We start from the raw sequence: 24653 nt of genomic DNA, 5'->3' as shown, positions 1-24653 counted from the left end.
ATCAGTGTATCCATGCATGCAATTGTATCTAAACCCCAGCCTCGGAAAATAGTCCATACTGCAATGTGGACTTCACATACCTGAGTATGCGTCTAGCCGCATCCAAATGCAGTTTCCTTGGAGCCTGCATAAACTGACTTACCAATCCAATAACATAGCTCAAATCTGGCCTGGTAATAGTCATATAAATCAAACTTCCTACTATGTGTCTGTACATAGTAGGGTCTTCCAGAAGCTCACCTGCATCTGCGCTCAGCTTCACATTCTGCTCCAAAGGAATTACAATAGGCTTATAGCCCAAGAAATAATGCAGCTCTCCCAAATCCTTCATCTCAAACTTTTGCTTCAATAGCATTTTCACATGAAGGATATCTTCATCCTTATCACCCGTGATGATCAAATCATCAACATAAATGACAAGCAGCATAATACCTTTCTCTGTTTTTCTCACATAAAATGAGAAATATGCCTTGGAAATCTGAAAACCAATAGTGACAAGATATTGTCCTATCTTGTCAGACCATGCTCTAGGTGCTTGCTTCAAGCCATACAAGGCTTTCTTCAACCTGCAAACAAACTCAAGATGAACAGCATGAACATAACTTGGTGGCTGCACCATAAAGACCTCTTCTTACAAATCACCATGCAAGAAGGCATTCTTTACATCCATTTGATGTAAATACCATCCCTTTGATGTAGCCATAGCAATGACTGCTCTTACAGTTGCCATCCTTGCAACCGGACTGAATGTTTCTTCATAATCAATGCCATATGTCTGTGCATACCCCTTGACAACTAATCTTGCCTTGTATCTATTCACAGAACCATTTGCATTGTGCTTGACCTTATAAACCCACTTATAGCCAATTGTATTCTTGTCTTTAGGCAAAGGCACCAATTCCCATGTAGCATTTGCTTCCAAGGCATCATTTCTTCATCCATGGCTTTCTCCCATTTTTCTTTTCCCATGGCTTGCTCAAAAGAAGTGGGTTCTGGTTCCTATATCACTTTGACCATATAGGCATAGTGAATGGCTGTAAATCCATCATATTTTAGCCTATCCACAGGATATCTAGCTCTGGTAGACCTGCGCAAAATAGGCTCACTTCCAGGTCCTCTCAAAACATCCCTGGTCTTCCTTAGTCCAGGTGTAACAACAAAAGTAATACCCAACTCATCATCAATGCTCTGTTTTGAGCCACTGGATTCACCATCCACATAAGAGTGACCTGCATTCACATCAAACATGGGCTGATCTACCTTCTCTTTTCCTTTTCGTGATACCTGCGTACCACTATCTCCATTACTTCGAGGAGATTCTCCTGATCTCAATCTACCTATCCATGGTGAAGTATGTGAACCACTGCTAGAGGACATTGCAAGTCCACTAATATTGTGTGATTGCTGTTGTGAATTCTATGCACCATTACCATTTTGTGCATCTACATCATCAATCACATTTACTAGTTTATACCAGCTACTCATCTCATCAAAAACAACATCTCTACTCATTATAAACTTACGAGTAGAAGGGTTAGAGCATCTATAACCTTTCTGCTACAGAGAATAACCAATAAAGACGCACTTCCTAGATTTTGGATCTAACTTGGACCTCAACTCATCTGGCACATGAACATAGGCAATGCAACCAAAAATTTTCAAATGAGAAATATCTGGTTTCCTACCAGTATACATCTCCTTTGGCGTCATGCCATGTATTGCTATAGTGGGAGTCGTGTTCATTTTGTAAATTGCTGTAGCAACTGCTTCAGCCCAATAATAATCCAGAAGGTCTTTTTCATTTAGCATGGCCCGAGATACCTTTCCAATATGCCTGTTTTTCCTTTTTGCAAGTCCATTTTGCTGTGGGGTATGACTGCATGAATATTGCTGCTTTATGCCATGGTCTTGCAGGAACCTTGCAAACTCATTTGAGAGGTACTCTCCCCCTCCATTTGACCTTAGGCATTTTATTTGCAAGCCTTTTTCTTTTCCAACCATAGATTTAAAAGCTTTGAAGTGCCCAAACACTTCACTTTTCTTTTTTATAAAATACACCCAAACTTTTCTGTTGTAGTCATCAATAAAAGTGACAAAATAATGACAGCCTCCAATAGATGAAGCTTTAGTAGTCCAACATCAGAGTGGATTAATTCCAATGGCTTCTTACTCTCTTGAACATGCCTAGGAAATGGTTTCCTTGCCTGTTTGCCAAATTGACAGGCTCCACATACCTTGTGCATTTCTACAACCTTGAATTTAGGCAATCCTGCAACAATATTTTGGGCTTGCATTGATTTAAGTCAGTGTACATTAACATGACCAATGCGTTTATGCCAGATATCAATATCTACAACTACACTGGTCCCATGTGCAAACATTGCTGCACTCAATTCAGGCACGTCCGCATCCAACGTAAACATCCTGCCCTTCTTCTTTCCTTTTGCTATCAAGCGACTGTTATTTTTCATATCCTCAACAAATCATCCATGAGGATTAAATCTGACCTGCAAGCCCTGCTCAACCATTTGACCAACAAAAACCAGGTTCTTGGTGATGTTTGGGACATGAAATACATCAGACAGGTATTTCTTTTTCCCATCCTACATAGACAAAGGAATTTTACCAATCTGCACAATAGGATGTGCAGTATCATCACCAGTCTCCACAAACATGGTCTTTCCATTTTCCTTGCATCTTGCATCCATTCTGCATGACCTTTCATGTGGTTTGATGCACCTGAGTCAACATACCACACATCATTTCTTTCTTCTGCACTTGTCATAGAGTTGGTCATGTGCTGCACCATAAACAGATGCTCATTTCTATCATCACCCTGTCTACTAGAAGATGCATACTTGCCTTGCTGCAATTTTCCATTCATAATGTCATTCTGCTTTTTGTAGCAGTCTTTAGCCATATGACCCATTTTACCACAATAGTAGCATTCAACATTGTTGTTTGCATTTTGGCCTCTCTGCCATCCACCACGACCTCTTTGGCTCCCCTTGCCTCTAGAGTTACCACGTCCTCCTCCAAAGGACTGGTTTTCTTGAGTTTGCTACATATTTTGATTTCTACCATGGCCTCCAAATCGGCCTCCTCTACCTCTGCCTCTACCTCTTCCAGCATTTGAGTAGAAGACAGGTTCTTTTGAAGTTCCTCCTGAAGGAGATGCACCACCATTTCTCTGCTCTTCAAAAATTAGAAGAGCAAACAACTCCTCAAAATTAGAAAATTTTTCACGGATGGCAATGGATGTCTGGAACTGTGCATAATCCTTTCCTAAACCATTCAAGGTCACAGAAACTAAATCATCATCTTCCACTGGCGACCCAATGGAAGCAAGTGCATCTGCAATTTTCTTCACCTTCATGTGGTAGTCATTGATGCTCATATTTTCTCTCTGCACATTGTGCAACTTCTGCTTGAGCTGCATTTTACTGGCTTGTGTATTTGTGCTCTACATTTTTGCCAAAGTATCCCATGCCTCCTTTGGTGTACTTGCATCTTGAATATGCACAATCATAGAATCTGAAATGCTGATAGACAGCCAATACATAACTTTTCTGGCTCTCTCATGCCATCCTTTAAATGCCTTCATTTCCTATTGATTGGGAACATTAGGAAGAACTGGTTCTTCTTCATTTCCTGTAATGAACTCCTAATAGCCTTTTCCCATAAGGAAATTTGTCATTCTAAACTTCCATGCTTGGAAGTTGTTCTTGTCAAGCTTTTCAATGACAATCTGTGAAAGAGAATCAGACGCCATTATAGAACACTGCAAAATATTCTATCACTGCAAAAAACACAGCTTTTGCCTCACACGGGCAGATCTGCAAAACTGACGAAAGTGGTATTTGACCACACAGTCACTTCCTAGTGACGATTTTGCATCAACATGCAACAAGGATGATTCTGCAACTCCCATTATCTCTGCGTACAGGCATACGATGCAATTTCTGCCGCAACTTTTCACTGACCTACAGAGCGGCGGTGGTCGCACAGCAAAAATCGGGCCTTTTTTTGAGTGCCTGCGAAGAACTTTCGCCTTCAAAACGGGCCCCAAAATGGCCTCGAATCAGAAAAATAAAGGCGTCTCAATCTGAGATAGTGCACTCTTGCACTTCCGGCTGTGCTACTTGCAGAGATTTTCTCCCAAACTCGAAAAAGGAAAGCAACACTAGTCCTCTCACCAGGACACCGCGAACTTGGTTTGCTTTCTTGCGCTCCTTACCATGAACCAGGCTCTGATACCATGTGAAGATAGTGGGAGAGAAGGATGGAGTCTCACTTGCAGCTTTCTCACATACACAATGGGGGAATACACACAAAGGTGGAGGCTGAAAATAGTTTTCCTTTTCTTAGTTGTGAAAGCCAAAAGAACTCAAGTACAAAGAAATAGAAGAACCCTATATGTGGGTCTCAAACCAAACTCAGCTAACTAAGGTGGCATACTAGCTGAGCCACGAACTAGAGTAGATAAGGATAGTTGTCATCCATCTATTATTCATGGGCGGTCTACCAACCGCATCTGCAGCTAACAAGTCAGTAACATAAATGCACAACGGTCACCCTGGCATATCACGAGTGGAGCTTGATATCTCAACAGAGATACTATGTCATTAAACTTGTTAAATGAGTTCAAGGCTAAGATGGGCAAGGGTAGAAAGAAAGAGATCCTTGGATATCCTTGTCGCTTGATTTATGTAACCATATCAGCCAACAACTGTATCTACTCAAATTGAAGAATTCATTGCTGTATGCTTTTCCTTTATCAACTTGTTGAATCCTCAGTGCTTTCATTTTGTGTTACATTTTTCAAGTTTCTATTATGGTTTTATTTTTGAATGGTTCTTCCTAGTACACATGTTTATATCTACTTCAATATATTTGTGTTGACATCATGTGTTCGCACAATCAAACAAATAGGAAGTAGATTTATCATTAGTGCTCTTCTAACTTCTGAAGAGCAGAGAAATGGTGGTGCATCTTCTTCAGGAGGAACTTCAAAAGAAACTATCTTCTACTCAAATGCTAGAAGAGCTAGAGGCAAAGGTAGAGCATCCCGATCTGGAGGTCGTGGTAGAAATCAAAATATGCAGCAAATTCAAGAAAACTAGTCCTATGGAGAAGGACGTGGTAACTTTAGAGGCAGGGGGAGCCAAAGAGGTCGTGGTGGATGGTAGAGAGGCCAAAATGCAAACAGCAATGTTGAATGCTACTACTGTGGTAAAATGGGTCATATGGTTAAAGACTACTATAAAAAGCAGAATGACATCATGACTAGAAAATTGCAGCAAGGCGATTATGCATCCTCTAGTAGATAGGGTGATGATAGAAATGAGCATGTGTTTATGGTGCAGCAGGGGGAGCCAAAGAGGTCGTGGTGGATGGCAGAGAGGCCAAAATGCAAATAGCAATGTTGAATGCTACTACTGTGGTAAAATGGGTCATATGGTTAAAGATTGCTATAAAAAGCAGAATGACATCATGACTGGAAAATTGCAGCAAGGTGATTATGCATCCTCTAGTAGACAGGGTGATGATAGAAATGAGCATGTGTTTATGGTGCAGCACATGACCAAGTTTGTGACAAGTGTAGAAGAAAGCAATGATGGGTGGTATGTTGACTCAGGTGCATCAAACCACATGACAGGTCCCGCAGAATGGATGCAAGATGAAAGGAAAATAGAAAGACTAGGATTTGTGGAGTGATGATACTGCACATCCTATTGTGTAGATTGGTAAAATTCCTTTGTCTATGCAGGATGGAAAAAAGAAATACCTGTCTGATGTATTTCATGTTCCAAATATCACCAAGAACCTAGTCTCCATTGGGCAAATGGTTGAGCAGGGCTTGTAGGTCAGATTTAATCCTCATGGATGCCTTGTTGAGGATACGAAAAATAAAGGTCGCTTGATAGCAAAAGGGAAGAAGAAGGGCAGGATGCCTACATTGGATGCGGACATGCCTGAATTGCGGCAGCAATGTTTGCACATGGGACCTGTGTAGTTGTAGAAATTGATATCTGGCATAAACGCATTGGTCATGTTAATGTACATCGACTTAAATTGATGCAAGCCCAAAATATTGTTGTAGGATTGCCCAAGTTCAAGATTGCAGAAATGCATAAGGTATGTGAAGCCTATCAATTTGGAAAACAAGCAAGGAAACCATTTCCTAGACATGTTCAAGAGAGTAAGAGGCCATTGGAATTAATCCATTCTGACGTGTGGACTACTAAAGCTACATCTATTGGAGGCTGTCATTATTTTGTCACTTTTATTGATGACTATAGTAGAAAAGTTTGGGTGTATTTTATGAAAAAGAAAAGTGAAGTGTTTGGGCATTTCAAAGCTTTTAAAGATATGGTTGAAAAAGAAACAGACCTGCAAATAAAATGCCTAAGGTCAGATGGAGGGGGAGAGTACCTCTTAAATGAGCTTGCAAGTTTCCTATAGAAGCATGGCATAAAGCAACAATATTCATGCAGTCATACCCCACAGCAAAATGGACTTGCAAAAAGGAAAAACAGGCATATTGAAGAGGTACCTCGTGCCATGCTCAATGAAAAAGACCTGCCAAATTATTATTGGGCTAAAGCAGTTGCTACAATAGTCTACATAATGAACAAGACTCCCACTGCAACAATACATGGCATGATTCTAGAAAAGAGGTATACTGGTAGGAAACCAGATATTTCTCATTTGAAAGTTTTTGGTTGCATTGCCTATGTTCATGTACCAGATGAGTTGAGATCCAATTTGGATCCAAAAGTTGAGAAGTGCATCTTTATCGGTTATTCTCTGCAACAGAAAGGGTATAGATGCTATAACCCTTCTACTCGTAAGTTTACAGTGAGCAAAGATGTTGTTTTTGATGACATGAGCAGTTGGTATAAACCAGTAAATGTGATTGAAGATGTAGATGCACAAAATGGTAATGCTGCACAGAATTCACAGTAGCAATCACAAAATATTAGTGGACCTATAGTGTCCTCTAGCAATGGTTCACATACTTTGCTTGAGATCAGGAGAATCTCCTCAAAGTAGTGCAGATAGTGGTATGCAAGTATCACGAAAAGGAAAAGAGAAGGTAGATCAGCCCATGTTTGATGTGAATGCAGGTCACTCTTATGTGGATGGTGAATCCAGTGGCTCAGAACAGAGCATTGATGATGAGTTGGGTATTCCTTTTGTTGTTACACCTGGAGTAAGGAAGACCAGGGATGTTTTGAGAGGACCTGGAAGTGAGCCTATTTTGCGCAGGTCTACCAGAGCTAGATATCCTGTGGATAGGCTAAAATATGATGGATTTACAGCCATTCACTATGCCTATATGGTCAAAGTGATATAGGAACCAGAACCCACTTCTTATGTGAATGCAGATCACTCTTATGTGGATGGTGAATCCACATAAGAGTGATCCACATAAGGAAAAGAGAAAGTAGATTAGCCTATGGTTTATGTGAATGCAGGTCACTCTTATGTGGATGGTGAATCCAGTGGCTTAGAACAGAGCCTTGATGATGAGTTGGGTATTCCTTCTATGTTACACTTGGAATAAGGAAGACAAGGGATGTTTTGAGAGCACCTGGTAGTGAGCCTATTTTGTGCAGGTCTACCACAGCTAAGTATCCTATGGATAGGCTAAAATATGATGAATTTATAGCCATTCACTATGCCTATATGGTCAAAGTGATACATGAACCAGAACCCACTTCTTTTGAGCACGCCATGGGAAAAGAAAAATGGGAGAAAGCCATGGATGAAGAAATGTATGTCTTGGAAGCAAATGCTACATGGGAATTGGTGCCTTTGCCTAAAGACAAGAATGCAATTGGCTGCAAGTGGATTTATAAGGTGAAGCACAATGCAGATGGTTCTGTGAACAGATACAAGGCAAGAGTAGTTGTCAAGGGGTATGCACAGACATATGACATTAATTATGAAGAAACATTTAGTATGGTTACAAGGACGGCAACCATAAGAGCAGTCATTGCTATGACTACATCAAAGGGATGGTCTTTACATTAGCTGGATGTAAAGAATGCTTTCTTGCATGGTGATTTGCAAGAAGAGGTCTTTATCGAGCAGCCACCAGGTTATGTTCATGCTGTTCATTTTGAGTTTGTTTGCAAGTTGAAGAAAGCCTTGTATGGCTTGAAGCAAGCACCGAGAGCATGGTCTGACAAGGTAGGACACTATCTTGTCACTATTGGCTTTCAGATTTCCAAGGCATATTTCTCACTTTATGTGAGAAAAACAGAGAAAGGCATTATGCTGCTTGTCATTTATTTGATGATTTGATCATCACAAGTGATAGTGATGAAGATATCCTTCATGTGAAAATGCTATTGAAGCATAAGTTTGAGATGAAGGATTTGGGAGAGCTGCGTTACTTCTTGGGCATTGAGGTGATTAGATCCACAAGTGCGATATGGATCTTGCAAAGGCAGTATGGATTGGACATGCTATCCCAATATGGGATGACAGGATGTAAGCCTATTTCAGTTCCTTTGGAGCAGAATGTGAAGTTGAGTGCAGATGTAGGTGAGCTTCTGGAAGACCCTACTATGTACAGATGCATAGTAGGAAGTTTGATTTATATGACTATTACCAAGCCAGATTTGAGCTATGCTGTTGGGTTGGTAAGTCAGTTTATGCAGGCTCCAAGGAAACTGCATTTGGATGTGGCTAGACGCATACTGAGGTACGTGAAGTCCACATTGTAGTATGGACTATTTTATGAGACTGGGGTTTGAGATACAGTTGCATGGATACACTGATGCTAATTGCGTTGGTAGTATTTCTGATAGACGATCTACAAGTGGATATATGTTCTCTTTTGGGAGTGCTGCAGCCTACAGTTGCTTTGTCAAGCACAAAGGCTGAGTATAGGGGTGCAGCAATGGCTACATGTGAGGTAGCTTGGTTGCATAAGCTACTTTATGATATGCATCATCTACAGATGGGCTATTTGTCATTAATTGTGACAACATGAGCAATATACACTTGGCAAATAACCCAGTCTATCATGCTAGAACAAAGCACATTGAGGTGCATTATCACTATGTGCAGGAGAAGGTTCTAGTAGGTTTTATTGATCTAGTTTATGTCATCACAGAGGATCTGGTAGCTAACATATTCATGAAGGCATTGGGTGTAGAGAAGCTATGCAAGTTCAGAGACCTGCTTGATGTGCAGGAATTGGGATTAAGCTTAAGCGGGAGTGTTGAGATATTGAGCTCCACTCGTAATATGCCAGGGTGACCGTTGTGCATCCATGTCACTGACTTGTTAGCTATAGATGCGATTGGTACACCACCCATGAATAATAGGTGGATGACAGCTATCTTTATGTACTCTAGTTAGCAGTCAGCTAGATGAGTTTGGTTTGAGACCCACATATAGGGTTTACCTATTCTTTTGTACTTAGAGTTCTTTTGGCTTTCACAACTAAGAAGAGGAAAACTATTTTCAGCCTCCACCTTTGTGTATATTCCCCCATCGTGTATGTGAGAAAGCCGCAAGTGAGACTCGTTCCTTCTCTCCCACTCTCTTCACAGTTAAGTCATTGGGTAATTCAATCCATCCTAATGAGATCATGAAAGATCAAGGCACCCACTTTGTGAATGGCCTCATCAAAGGAATAGTTAATAGATTCCCTATTGTCTGTAGGGCTATCACAATCTATAACTCAAAGGCAAATGGATAAGTAGAGGCCACCAATTAGGTCCTTATGGCCACCTTATGATATACAAAAGTCTCTCACCCTTGAAGCTTCTATCATCAAAGAGTCCCATAGGAGGTATGGGCCCACAATCTCACATAGCAAGAAGGCCATGTGGTTCTTCCCCTATTCTCTATATGGTACAAAGTGTATATCCCCAATGAAGATGGAACTCTAACCCTTAAAATGGACTTAGAGCACTATTAAGGAAATCTTGAGGTAATAGAGTAGAGATTGCATCACAATTCCTTGCTAATTATAAGATGAACAAATGGAATAGGATTGCCTAAATTCCCTATCCTAGAGAAAGTATCATGTTAGAAAATCTATCAAGTTTTAGTACAAGGAAGGGGATTTTGTGCTCTTCTTTGATTTTAGGGGGGATTTTGCTAGATGCTTTATTGTTGAGGCCTTTCTTGAAATTTTCTTCCATAAATCATTGAATTTGATACTTTAGAGTGTTTTAAGAAAGGAGGGTCGTTTAGTAAGAAGATATGTTTTTCTTGCTTTCATTAATCCAAGGATAAGATACATTGAATTAGATACTCTAGTGTATTTTACAAACAAAGGTAGTGAAAACATCTGTTGTTCAGTAAAAAGATCTAATTTTGTTTCTTTCATCGATTCAAGGATAAGATAGAAGTTCAAGTAAATTTAGTATCTCAAAATATTTCTTAGAGCAATAACTTATAATCATGGATTAACATTAACCATTTTTTATTTTGCTTTTGCTATTAGGTTTGTTGTGCCTATGTTGTACAATAAAGTGCAAAGAATCCTTGAATGTATGCATAAGCTTCTTGAAATGAAAAAAATAACTCATATAGTTTGTGTAGTTAAAAACGCTATATGCTATATGCTATGCATATATATACACTATATATATATGATTGGTGAAGGTTGAAAGCTAAATACATGGTTTGAGAAGTTATATAATTCAAGGAAAAAAAAACCAATGGAAATGCCTCTATATGTGGAAAAAATATGAACTTCCTTTCGTCAAAGTAACTAGATAGCTTGCAACCAATTATTTATTTTCAGCTTGTTTCAAAAGCCTACACAAAACATGAAATCGGTAGCAGGTCCAAAGGTTTTTTCATCTTACAACTTCCTTTAGCCTAGGCATCAATGTTGACGGTGAACATCAGTCCACCTACTGGATAACCGAGCCTGTAAGTACTTTGTGAGGTTTCTAGTGGTGAAGAGTAGAGGAGTTGTCACATTTTATATGTCCTTAATGCTGTGAGGCTGCACAAAGAACATAAACCGTCAACCTTTAGCACCAGTGTTTTAACTTTCGAACTATGCTTTTGGACTGTAGGGATGTTAAGCGAGTAGGACGTACTTGTTGGAAAATCAAATTATAATAATGATGGACTCCATAGGGGCCTAGAGCTAGGAAAGTCGGCTTTCTATCATCAAAGAGTCCCATAGGAGGTATGGGCTCACAATCTTACATAGCAAGAAGGCCATGTGGTTCTTCCCCTATTTCCTATATGGTACAAAGTGATGGTACAAAGTGTATAATCCCAATCAAGATGGAACTCCAACCCTTAACGTGGACTTAGAGAACTATCAAGGAGATCTCGAGGTAATAGAGTAGAGATTGCATCTCAATTCCTTGCTAAGATGAACAAATGGAATAGGATTGCCTGAATTCCCTATCCTGGAGAAAGTGTCATGTCTGAAAATCTTTCAAGTTTTAGTACAAGGAAGGGGATTTTGTGCTCTTCTTTGATTTTAGGTGGGATTTTGTTGGATGCTTTATTGTTGAGGCCTCTCTTGAAATTTTCTTCCATGAACGTTTGAATTAGATACTTTAGAGTGTTTTAAGAAAGGAGGGTTGTTTAGTAGGAAGATATGTTTAGCTTGCTTTCATTGATCCAAGGATAAGATACATTGAATTAGATACCTAGAGTATTTAAAAAACAAAGGTAGCGAAAACGTCTGCTGTTTAGTAAAAAGATCTATTTTTCTTTCTTTCATTGATTCAAGGATAAGACATAAGTTCAAGTAAATTTAGTATCTCAAAATATTTCTTGGAGAAATAACTTATAATCATGGATTAGCATTAACCATTTTTTTCTTTTGCTTTTGCTATTAGGTTTGTTGTGCCTATGTTGTACAATAAAGTGCAAATAATCCTTGAATGTATGCATAAGCTTCTTGAAATGACAAAAATAACTCATATAGTTTGTGTAGTTAGACACGCTATATGCTATATGCTATGCATATATATACACTATATATGTATGATTGGTGAAGGTTGAAAGCTAAATACATGGTTTGAGAAGTTATATAAATCATGGAAAAAAATACCTATCGAAATGCCTTTATATGTGGAAAAAATATGAACTTCCTTTCGTCGAAGTAACTAGATAGCTTGCAACCAATTATTTATTTTCAGCTTGTTTCAAAAGCCTACACAAAAGATGAAATCGGTAGCAGGTCCAAAGGTTTTTTCATCTTACAACTTCCTTTAGCCTAGGCATCAATGTTGATGGTGAACATCAGTCCACCTACTGGATAACCGAGCCTGTAAGTACTTTGTGAGGTTTCTAGTGGTGAAGAGTAGAGGAGTTGTAACATTTTATATGTCCTCAATGCTGTGAGGCTGGACAAAGAACATAAACCATCCACCGTTAGCACCAGTGTTTTAACTTTCGAACTATGCTTTTGGACTGTAGGGATGTTAAGTGAGTAGGATGTACCTATTGGAAAAGCAAATTATAATAATGATGGACTCCATAGGGGCCTAGAGCTAGGAAAGTCGGCTTTGGAGGGATGTTAAGTGAGTAGGACGTACCTGTTGGAAAAGCAAATTATAATAACGATGGACTCCATAGAAAGACAAAACCGTTCCAGTTTCTATGTTTTTTTAATAGAAAGGCAAAACCAACCGCTCAATAGTCATCTTTCAAGGTTGTATATTGCTTCTCACATAGAAACAAGCTAGCGAATTTGAACGTCTAACCTCACATTCAATGGAAATGTAACTATAAAGTCTAAAATTGTAACCAAGTGGTTTCCTATTAAATCACAATCAAACCCACAGATTTGAAATTCTAAGAGGTTGGATGATAAGCTAAGGCTCTCTTTACCTCAACCATACATGAGTTTGAGTAGTACATGACCTCTTGACAAAATATGAAGAAGGGAGAGGAGAAGAGTGGAGATGAGGAGAGAGGGCACAGCTAGAGAGCACACCACAAATGACTAATTGTACACTAGATTTAGTTGAAAAACTTGAATATATACACATTCCATTTGTTGAGTGTTGCTAGTGATATCAAGAACCATATGGAATCCATCTTTGCTAATGGAGCATAAGTCTCATCATAGTCTTGACCATATTGTTGTGCAAATCCTTTTGCAACTAATTTGGCTTTATATCTCTGAATACTGCCATCTAGATTGTACTTCACTTTGTATACCCATTTGTTTGCTATGGCCTTCTTTCTTGGTGGAAGGTCACATAATTCCCAAGTGTTATTTTTATACAAAGCATCGTGGCTTATCTGGCTTGTCTACTACATCTTTGAAGTACACTGGCTCTTCTGTAGCCATGATGGTAGTCATAAGAGCATAGTTGCTAGTTTCCACCTGAATTGCTTTGCCTTTCTGAGCATATGTCAATCTGGTTGGTGGTCTGCTTTCCCTAGTAGACCATCTGAGCTGGTGTGGCTCTGCTTGGGGTGTTGCTGGCAATTCTTGCTCTTCTTCATCAACTTGTTCTGTAGATGACTGTGAAGTCGATGCTTCTATCTCCTGTGTAGGTGAGGTTTTCCATTCTGATTCCTCATCAAAGATTACATCTCTGGAGATAATGACTTTGCGGTTGATGGGATCATACAATTTGTATGCTTTGCTTTCTTCACTGTAGCCAACCATGATGCATTTGTGTGACTTCGCATCCAATTTCTTGCGATGATCATCATGTATGTGGGCATATGCTATGCAACCAAATATGCGAAGATGCCCAATGCGTGGCTTGTGTCCAGTGAATGCTTGATAAGGAGTCATACCTTGTATCGGTTCAGTAGGAAGTCGATTAAGCAAATAGCTAGCTATAGCTATTGCTTCTTCCCAATACTGATTCGGAAGATTCTTTTCACTAAGCATTGCTCTAGCACTATCTGCTAAAGTCCCATTCTTTCTTTCAGCTATTGCATTCTGCTGAGGAGTATCTACACATGTGAATTGTCTTCGTATGCCGTGATTTTTGCAAAAGTTCATGAATGCTAAAGACATGTATTTACCTCCTCTATCTGATCTCATGACCTTGATCTTTCTGCATGTCTGGTTTTCTACCATGGCTTTGAATTCTTGAAATCTAGAAAACACTTCAGATTTCTCTTTCAGAAAGTAGACCCAACAATATCTGCTGTAGTCGTCGATGAAGGTCAAGTAATAAAGTGAACCATTGATGCTGCGGGTCTAGGCATAACCCCATACATCTGTATGAATCAAATCAAGAATACCTCATGCACGAGAGGTACTTCTAACAAAGTTGGTTTGCTTTTGTTTGCCGAAGCAACATGCTTCACAAACTTTTCCAAGAAACTGTAGCTTCGGAATCCCAATTGCCATATTCTGATTCCTGAGATCTAACAAGTACTTGAAGTTGACATGACCATATCTCTTGTGCCATTTTGCAGATAGTGGCATCTATTGCATTTGAGCTGACATGGCATGCTTATCTAGTACTATAGCTAGCATTCTATATAAGCATCCTTCGTTGACACCTTTTGCTACTAGTTGACATCTTTTGGATTTTTCTCTAATAATGCATTCATCACCGTCAAAGATGACTTTGTAATTGTGTTCCCTCATTTGACCTATTGACAAAAGGTTCTTGCTAAGCTTCAGAACATAGAGCACATCTTTGACTAATCCTTTTGTATCAGTGAAATTATTCATACGGATAACACCTGTCCCTTGAACTGGATTCGATGTATTATCTGCTGTGTAGATCTCTGTGAACCATTCTTGATGATTTGTCATATGAGATGATGCACCGCTGTCGATGTACCAAGGATCCTGTCCCACTTGGTTGACTTGATAACTATAATCATCTTTGGGATTGAAATCAACATCTAGGTGCATTGTATTAGTCTGATGCAATTCCTTGCTTGCAAGAAACATATTTCCATGCTCATTTACAAATAGATTGTGACTAGAATGTCCACCACGATGATTTCCTCTTCCTCGAGAATTACCTCGATTACTGCTGGATTGATCGCCTTGGTCGTACTGCTTCTTGCAGCAATCTCTTTCATAGTGTCCAAACTTGTGATAGTAGTTGCATTGAATGTTTGACACATTGGTGGATGCATTCCCTCATCCTTGAAATCTTCCTCGATTGGAATGATTTCCTCTTTGCTGATTCTAATGTTGTTGAGGATAATGCTGATGTTGATACTGATTTTGACTTTGATTTTGTTGCTGATGATGATGACCACTTTTTTGACATGATCTACCTCTGTTTCTGCCTTTGCCTCTGCTTTTGTATGAAGCTGTGAATGCCTGAGCATTAGAATGACCTTTACGTGCTTGAATGACCTAATTCCTAAGTTCTTCACCAAGTAAGACTGACTGAAGTTGTTCCAGTGTCAGAATTTGCCGTTGGATGGCAATACTCTAGACTAGATTCTCATATCCCTCTCCTAGTACATTTAGAATTACTTGAACCAGTCTGCAGGGTTCATAGTCTCTCCTGCTACTGCAAGTTGATTGTTGTAGTCTTTAATGCGGAGTACATAGGCACTCGGGGGGGTCACTATGTATAAACCCTCTATATCACGTGCGTTCAGGGCCTATTTTTAAAATCCCTTATTTGTAAATTTTTCATCAATAAAATGTACCCCTTTTCTATACAAATATGTAAATTTTTTCCAAAACTATTTTAAATAGTCCCTTATGTATATATATTTCTGTAAATTTTAGAAATAAAAAATATCCTTCTGTTGAACTCACATGATAGGGTTACATATGATGAGTGACCCCCCCGAGCATAGGCATGACTAGTTTCACTGCTGTTGCGAAAACTCTGGTTGATCTAGTTTCTCAGGGTGAGAATCTTGGATGTGTTCTTGGAGAATCTTGGATGTGTTCTTGGACTCGTAGAGAGCAGTGAACATATCCCATGCTTCTTTTGATGTCTTGACTGTGTTGAGCTATCCTAGCATGACATCTTGCACATTCTACTTGATCAGGTGATAGGCATACTTGTCTTTCTTATCCCATTCTGCTTGAGCTCGGGTAGTGGCAGGATCTACTACTGGTGCGGAAACTGTTTGTGTAGATGTAGATCTCGGTGTAGATTTCGTTGCTGGTGCTATGACAACAGATGGAGTAGAGCTACTAGTAGCTGGATCAGCCAATGGTCTAGGTGTAGACCCATCGACATACTCCCATTTGTCCTGAAGCACAAGAATGGTCTCCATTCGGTATTTCCATGTACCGTAATTGGAGTTGTCTAACTTAGTAGATGCCTCCAGATTGAGGTTGCTAGTCGACATGGTGCAAGAAATGTACTCAAAAGTGTCGTGAAAATATCTATATGAATCGACTGCAAATACACTGAATATGCCAAGTGAAATCTCTATACCGTCGGTGAAGATAGAACTACAGTATATAAAATCTGATCTGAATTACAAGGCTTGTGGCAATGATGCCAGAAATAGCCAAGAGGCTTTACAAGGCTGAAATGATGTGCACGATGGCGTGAGATAGCCGAATAGGCTTTACAATGGTGGCATGTGTGTGTGAAATCAAATGCTATCTACCCCCACTGAATCAATCTGCAATGCCTCTGTACTCTGAAGTTTGCTCACTGAACTAATGAACGTAAGGTTTCAGGTAATGTAATGATGTGAAACTGTATGTGAGCATATGGACTGACTCTGAGTAGGTACTAGTCGGGAATTTTGGGCATGGCTTAGATTGGCAACTTGGGGAAATTCAAAGCGTCCCCTCTATGGTGATCTAGTCTACTTTGATGTAGATCTAAACCAACCATCGATCGATGAAAGAACATCAAATAATTCCTTTTCTTTTGTTCTTTTTAAGTGCTAGGTCAAATGCGTCGATGTAGAGGTAAATGTGCATGAAGGAAGTGGTTTTGTCGGTGAGGCTAAAATATGAGTGTAACTTGCACCGAAATGTGTGTGTGATGTTACGAGCACATAGAGCACAAAAAAATGAGCGACTTTCCTTTTTGGAACACCCTCAAATTCTTCTTGGATCAAGAGATATGACTTGATCTAGGTGGAGGGGCAAAAGGAGTGCAAATGGTGCTCAATGATGATGTGTCACTGTGAGTCACATGCTTGATGATGTGGCACTGTGCCTAGCAAGAGGTGTGCCTATGAAGCACTGTGCTAAGATGGCAGATGTGTGCACATGTAGTGTGTGCACAGTGTGCCTGACAAGGGACTGTGCCTGCAGGGATCAGTGCTGAGGTGGCACTACTGATGTGGCACTACTGAGGTGGCACTACTGACGTGGTAGTGATGATGTGGCTTGATGATGTGGCCTGGTGATGTGGCCTGATGATGTGGCCTGATTACGTGTCACTAATGATGTGGTAGGATGACGTGTCTACTGATGTGGCACAAGTGACGTGGCAGCTGAGCTAGCAGGGTGACATGGCAGATCAGATGAGTTGATGATGTGGTAGCTGGCTACCACGTGTCAGGATAATGTGATGATGTGGCACGTTGAACGAGGGCGATGATGTGGCAGATAGGGTTTGCCACATGGCTGGTCCTTGACCAAGCCTTGGGGAGCAGTGACCTTGAGGATGACCTTAGGATAAGGCTACTGCCACATGTATCAAGGAGATTCTCACAGAATATGTTGAGAATCAACGGAATCTAGGAAGATTTCGTCATCGAATTTCTTTCGGCGTTCGTTTGGCGATGGCGGTTGGCGTTGGAGCAGTCTGTGGCGGGGCTGTTGGCTGGAGAGCTCTATTGCAGGGTTCATTGTCGGCCGTCTTGAGAAGGAGGCTAGAGCTTAAGGCCTCTGAGCCTTTCGAAGGCTCATTGGCACAGGTCGTTCGGTGATGGACGCCAGAGAGGCAGCCCCGCTTCGAAAAAGACCAAGACGGAGGGCTCACCTCTGTCTCCGTGTTATTTTGACGAGCGAGGCTTGGAGCGAGAATGAGTGTGGGCATTCATTGGAGGCTCGTAGGAGGCTTGTAGTTCTGGAGATCCTTGGAGCATCTCTTGGAGGTGGCCATCGCTATTTATCCGTGTCGATGGAGCTTTGGAGAGTGGTAGAGCCGTCGCTGGAGTGGCACCTGTTGTCAGTCGCAGTGAGTGCCATATGAAGGCTGAGGGAATCTTGTGGGTGCACTATGAGGTCGAATGCACTGGCGCTGGTTGTTCTTCGTTGTCGCTCGGGAGTCTGTGGAAGGTGAGCTAGGCGGTGTAGATCTAGTTGGCTTGCTATAGTTCGTTGGCTACGAGTAGGAGGCAGCAGTTGCATTGTAGAGCCCTTCTTAGATTGTGGATGGAGTCGCTGTTGTTGATTGGAGGCTCTTGGATCATCTCGCTAAAGTCGCCTTTGATTGTAGGAAGCCTGTGAGTCGCTCTTGCTGGAGACATAGCTTGTTCGGAAGCTTAGGAACCTCTCTAATGTCATGAGTAGCCTCTGGTCTGCAGTGGAGTTTTGGAGCGTGATGAAGTTCGTAGGTGCATGGAAGTGGATGTCGATTTGCCATAGGAGCTCCTATTTGATGGAGGAGCTTGTTGCAGGTGGTCTTAAAGCTTGTAGTAGTTGCTTGAAGGCTTTGCTTGGTCGTAGATGCTCGACTACCTTCGAAGCTGTAGAAGGTCAAAGTATGTAGGCTATGGCAGCTGAGAGGTCGATTTGCCTCAATTGAAGGCTTGGACCACTATCTTGAAGTTCATGTTGTCACGGTTGTAGAGAGCTTTCAGGAGCTTTAGTCAAGCAGATTCAAAAGATCTCTTTCTCCCTCATAAGCTCAAAAGTACCTCTGTTTCTCTCTCACACAAGCTCTTGTAAGAGCTGAAATCTTTTCTCTCACAAGAAGCAATGAACCAAATGAATAAAGGGAGCTCTCTTCAAGAAACTCTCACAAATCTCTCAATGCCTCAGTGGAAGGCAAGGGAGCTCTGATACCATGACAAAATATGAAGAAGGGAGAGGAGAAGAGTGGAGATGAGGAGAGAGGGCACAGCTAGAGAGCACACCACAAATGACTAACTGTACACTAGATTTAGTTGAAAAAATAGAATATATACAAACCCTTTTAGGGTTAGGGTTATGGGATCTAACCCTTTCATTTATAGCACTCTATAAGGTTAGTGCTATGCACATATGATCATGTGATGATGCTATGAACACATGATCACATGATGTTGAGCGTGAACTCTCAACACCTCTCACATCATGCCATCTTTATCACTCCTATGTTCAACACTCATTTAAACCTCTTTTTGCAATAATTGCAATATAAAATATGGTTGACTCCATGAGTTCTTTTGCATATGCTTAGTAGTACAAGTAATACATGCTTTTTCAACCGTGCCCCAATTACACTCGTGCTTAGATGAGGTGCAAGTAGCAACACTAAGGTCGCACATACATCTCTTGGTCCCATTTGTCCATACTCTTCGTTAATGTATGCCACCTTGCACACATCCTCTTCACACTATACCACGCAGGTTTCTCTATCAAATCTCATGATCATTTAGTACAAGTATGGGCTCTTATATTTACCCATCAAATCTTTCTTATACTTGATCCATTATAGTCGATATGACACAACATTAATGTGTCTTGAACAACTTGTGGATAATTGCTAAGAATTGAATACTTCAGCTGAAGTTGAATTTCTCTAAATTAATAGCAATGAATATGATATGTTTTCATGAAACTCATACACTATGATGCCATGTAATTGGAATTAAAAAAGCACTAACACTTGTCATTAGATCGACTTCATTGAGACTAGATTAACTTTGGGAGGAAAGTTCTGCTTTTCCTCATATGCATGATGCCAAAAAAGGCACCAAAGTTATTAACAAAGATTAAGGAGATATGTAAAGAGAATAATTATATAGGCATGAAAATGAAAGCACACATGCATTCTTTATCTATTTCTTTTAACCACTAAAGGGAAATCAAGTGGACTAAAATTGCAAGATTGGAACATGATCCTACAAATTATATCCATATTTGACTTATTATTGTTTGCACAATAGAGAGGCATTTTGATTTTTGATTATGTTCTACTAGATGAGTGCTCTAACATACATGGTAGCAATAACTTCATAAGGATACTTGATAGGAGAGGTCAAGGAGATCAAGGAGGGTGTTAACTAGCTATTGATAGAAGAGGTTAAGGCTCAGTTAAGAGTCAATCAACAAGCTATGGGCCTTTAAGAAGCATATTGTTGCCCAGGGGGTTTCAATTTTCGGAGCAAAAACCCTCTAGCAACGAGTGGACAAAAGGTAGGAGGGGTTAAAATATATAGGCTCAAGTCATTTTTGGGGAGCAAAAAAATCCAAATTACTTCAAGGAATATGTAAGTAAATAAGAAATATTGATAAATAGATATAGATATAAATATACCTTTATATAATATACATATATAATGTCCAAGTGGTGACTTATTTTATCACTTTCAAAAATCCTTTCTTTTCCTTTCACCATTGGTTGGATCATGAAATTTTGAGCAAATATCCTCTTTACAGTTCCTCAGGATGACCTAAGAAAATAATATAATACTTTTTTAATAGACCCTCTAAGTGTATTTTTCCAGAGGAATATGGTTTGAAGAGCTTGCCCCAACCCTATTCTGTTGGCGGAATACACTCGGAGAGCCTATGCAGAAGGGGTCATAACTTTTGCTCCTTATCTTAGATTGAGGAGCTCTAAAAAGGAAAAATGTCCAAAATTTCATGATCTATGCAAAGGTAGGCTTAAAATTATACTTTTTATGGTTTTAAAAGAGAAAAAGTGAAAATTTCAATATGTATATGAGAGTTACAACTTCTCTCTAATTCATATTATGGTAGGAAGGAGTTCAGTAGAGACCACATTTCCTTAAAAGTACTTAGGTTTGGAGAATTGGGAATATTTTAGAAATCCATTCCTTGCCTTCCCATATTTGATAATGTATTAGAGATTAATTTATGATCTATTATAATGGCCTCAAGTATGAGGTATTCAATTTTTTTTTTTACTCATCCAAGGAATATGGTATACATTGTTATATGAGAGATTCGAATATGGGATTGCTAAAGATTAGGGAAACTCTTTTAAATTGATTGAATTACCATAATCCTCAAAAGGGAGTATGGTACAGAGGTATTTATAGGAGTTTCTAAAGTGTTCACTATTTGTTCATATAAAGATGATGTTCTCTAAAAGGAGGGTTAAAATGAAAAATAAGTAAGTATATGGTTCCATAAATGAGAAATCAAGAAAGAATTATAGATTACTTTGAGAAATATACAAGCATGGTTGGTGTCAAAAATTATCGCTCGGACTTTTCTACTCATAGGTTTTTGCTCAAAAAGTGTGCACATCCACGTTGCCCAAAACTTTGAGCTTAAACCCACTCTTTTTTAAATGTAAGTGGTTGAATATTACAAAGGGGATAACAAAATCATCAATTCTAGCAAGTGAGGACTCATTCCATTGAGGGTATATGCAAATTAAGAATGCCTTCTTGAGAAGTATTTAGTCGATGAGGTGGCATTAGTGGGACAATGCAAAGTTAGTGGACACTCATCTCGAACTTTTTTAAATGTGTCCCTAGAACTACTTTTTTAATAGGCTAAAGATAGAAATTTTGGATTTTAGAAAGAATTAAAGGGAGTATTATCTGCTCATGGACTTTTGAAGCCATGGATAGGATTCTTGGTGTGGGGCATATAATCATGCCAACAACCAACATGACGTTGGACCATCACCATGGCCACATCAACCTGTGCATCTACTATAACCACCATGCTTGGTGATGTGGAGCACATGGCATTAACAACCGTGATAGTTTAGGTGGCCCACATCAACCACCACAATGGTTAAAACTAGCCACACCCACCACATAATAGCTATAACTAGCCAACTGAAACCAGACACATCAATCCCTATGCGAAATACTTTTTGAAGCCCTTAAGTTAAGGGCAATCCTAAACCCTAACCATGATCATTGAAACTAGCCATGCTACCACTGTGGTCTGTAACTAACCAACTGAAACCAAACATGGCTAGGAAGCAAAGGAGTGGGGGGCATGGGCTTCACAACTTGACAAAGGGAAGGAGTCATAGGAGAGAACAAGTCAGAGGGATGCTAGAGTCAGCTCCAGCTCCAGCTTAGAAATACATTGCCAAAAGAATAGAGCAAACTTCTCATATGAAGGCATCACAAAGGGAAGTAGTTGAGCTAGAGATTCACCCGAAAGCACAAGACAAAACCCTCCAAACACTACTACACACGGATCCTATTGTGATGTTTAAGTACCGATGTTTAGCGCACGTGGGGCACTAATTGTCGGTATGGGAAGCGCGTCGCGTAAAGCATTTCTATATAGAGACGATTTCTAAAGTCGCTATATAGCGACATTTACACAAAAGTATCACTTTCATCGGTCCAATGTTTGGTAGAGTATATTGCAAAGAAACCGCTACTATCTTTTCTCACTGTCGCATGGGGACCATTGTAAATAGTTCTAAACCATGTTACATCAAGAATGAAAATACTAGATCGTATGAAATCAACTTCATAGATTTTGCATATGGTTCCACAATAATCCAACTGTGAGGAGAGAAGATTGGTATCCGAAGCACTTGCTCGGCTATCTTGTGTGAAGTTAGCCATGACTCCACAATCATACGTGACTCTCTTTGAATCGATGTGTTCCACGTGAAAATGTCATCCATATGACCATAATGCACTATACTTTTTGTACTATAAAAGAGCATCATTAAAACAATGAAGATGCATCTATTTTATAGCGTATATTGCAAAAAATAATTACTTAATTACATCAAGAGGTAAGAAACTTACATGCATCATACATCCAGATGATAACTCTCGCTCATGCTTGTTTATTGTGTCTCCATCGCATTCGGCTTTACGTAGAGCCAGCTATAGCCAATCAAGTGACATGTGAGTAGGGAGAAGAGCCAAATAGCATGGATATGGTTGCGATCACCTGTACATTACTCTGAATCTCATCCTTGTATTTATTCTTTATGCTTTGGCCACTTCATATCTCTCAATCCACTTTTGCATCTCAGGGCTATTGAGGATACAAAACTTATTGAATTTCTCCATTTGCTCTTCGCTCATCTTTCTTTCAATCCCTTTTCCTTGGGGAACCTCACCAACAATGCGATCATCATCCTTGTTATGCCAAGCTTGCAGCACATCGAGATCTGTGGATGCAAGAAACTCCGTGATATATACTAATGACTCTTGCACAAGCCATCCCTCTGCTATGCTTGCTTCTGGTCTTGCTCTTTGTCTTACAAATCCCTTCAAAGTTTTCATAAACTGCTCGAGAAAAAACATCCATTGACTATGAACGGTACCTGCAATACCACCTCATCAACTATGTGCACAAGCAAGTGGACTTGAGTTGTCATAATGCTTGAGGGAAAGTGCTTCTCAAGCAAGCATACGGCTGTGATGGATTCCACCCTAGCCTTCTCGATCCTTGATATGGAGATCTATCCACCTATTTCACATGCCCATGTACGATATTTTCATAATTAGTCTACAGATTATTCAGCTTAAATTGAAGAAAATGCAATCAATGCGATTTGATAGTAAGCATACCTCACAATACCACTAATCTTGAATATAGCATTTCTAACATCTTCTTGTAAGCACCCTTTTATTCTAATTGGGAGGATGAACTATCAAAGCAACAAAGAAGTCATGTCAAAAATATAACATAATCACAATTACACTAACGCATCATGATTATCGGTACACTAATTCTATAGCTTAGAATACTTGTAAGACCTTGTGCCAATCATGGGACTTGAGCCCACTAAACTTATTGTCCTTTGAAAATGCTCCTTTCAAGCAACACATGTACCCTGTCGGTGTTTGAAAAGAGGCAATGACCGCAATGATTGCTGCCTCCTCCCTCATAGAGAGGATCCACGTTGCTTTCAGGAGGACAAATTTTTCCGAAGCATGCACTTGGAGCCACAAACGAGACATCCAAGTGTGCCCAAATAGTAGCCCCCACATTCTTGAAGATATGCATGGGATCCAAGAGATGATTGATTTGTAACTAACCCCAATAAGGAAGCTCGTGAAAGATCGATAGCCTCTTCATACTAGGTGGACATTCCTCTCCATTCGCTCTCCAAGCTTGAATCCAGTCACTTGGCTTCAAATATGATGGTGGTGGATCAAGCTAACTCCACGTGCGAGATGGTCCAGTGGAAGGTATCGAGCATGACCTTCGTAAACATTTTTTCTCATATGTTTGGAGTATCCTACAAGTGATTTCAAACCCGATCCACAAACACTCCTGACAAGCATGGTACCCACTTGTAACAAGTCCTGCACGTGTGCATGAATGTGTTAGTATAAGACATGCGTGCGAAAGAGAGTCATGAAAGCATAATCCTATATTATACTTGTAGAGACACAATCACGTACCTACGCACTCTCCATATTTTAGGTAGTCATGCATGGTCCACATCAAGATACCCCTGACCAAAATATCATTAGATGTCTAGGAGCTCTGGAAATATCAAAGACCCACACTCCTCTCCATAATATCTGTAACTCCTCTATCAAAGGTGCCATGTACACGTCCATATTTTTTGCCTTGTACTTCCCTGGCACAAGTAGTGCAAGCATGAGGTGTCCCTTTTTTGTTGTTAGCCATGGTGGGATATTGTCATTCACCA

This window comes from Dipteris shenzhenensis, chromosome 16 (assembly GCF_047967505.1).
Source record: "Dipteris shenzhenensis isolate YYH24624 ecotype China chromosome 16, Dip_SZ_1.0, whole genome shotgun sequence".
NCBI classification, from domain to species: domain Eukaryota; kingdom Viridiplantae; phylum Streptophyta; class Polypodiopsida; order Gleicheniales; family Dipteridaceae; genus Dipteris; species Dipteris shenzhenensis.
This window is presented reverse-complemented; position numbering follows the sequence as displayed.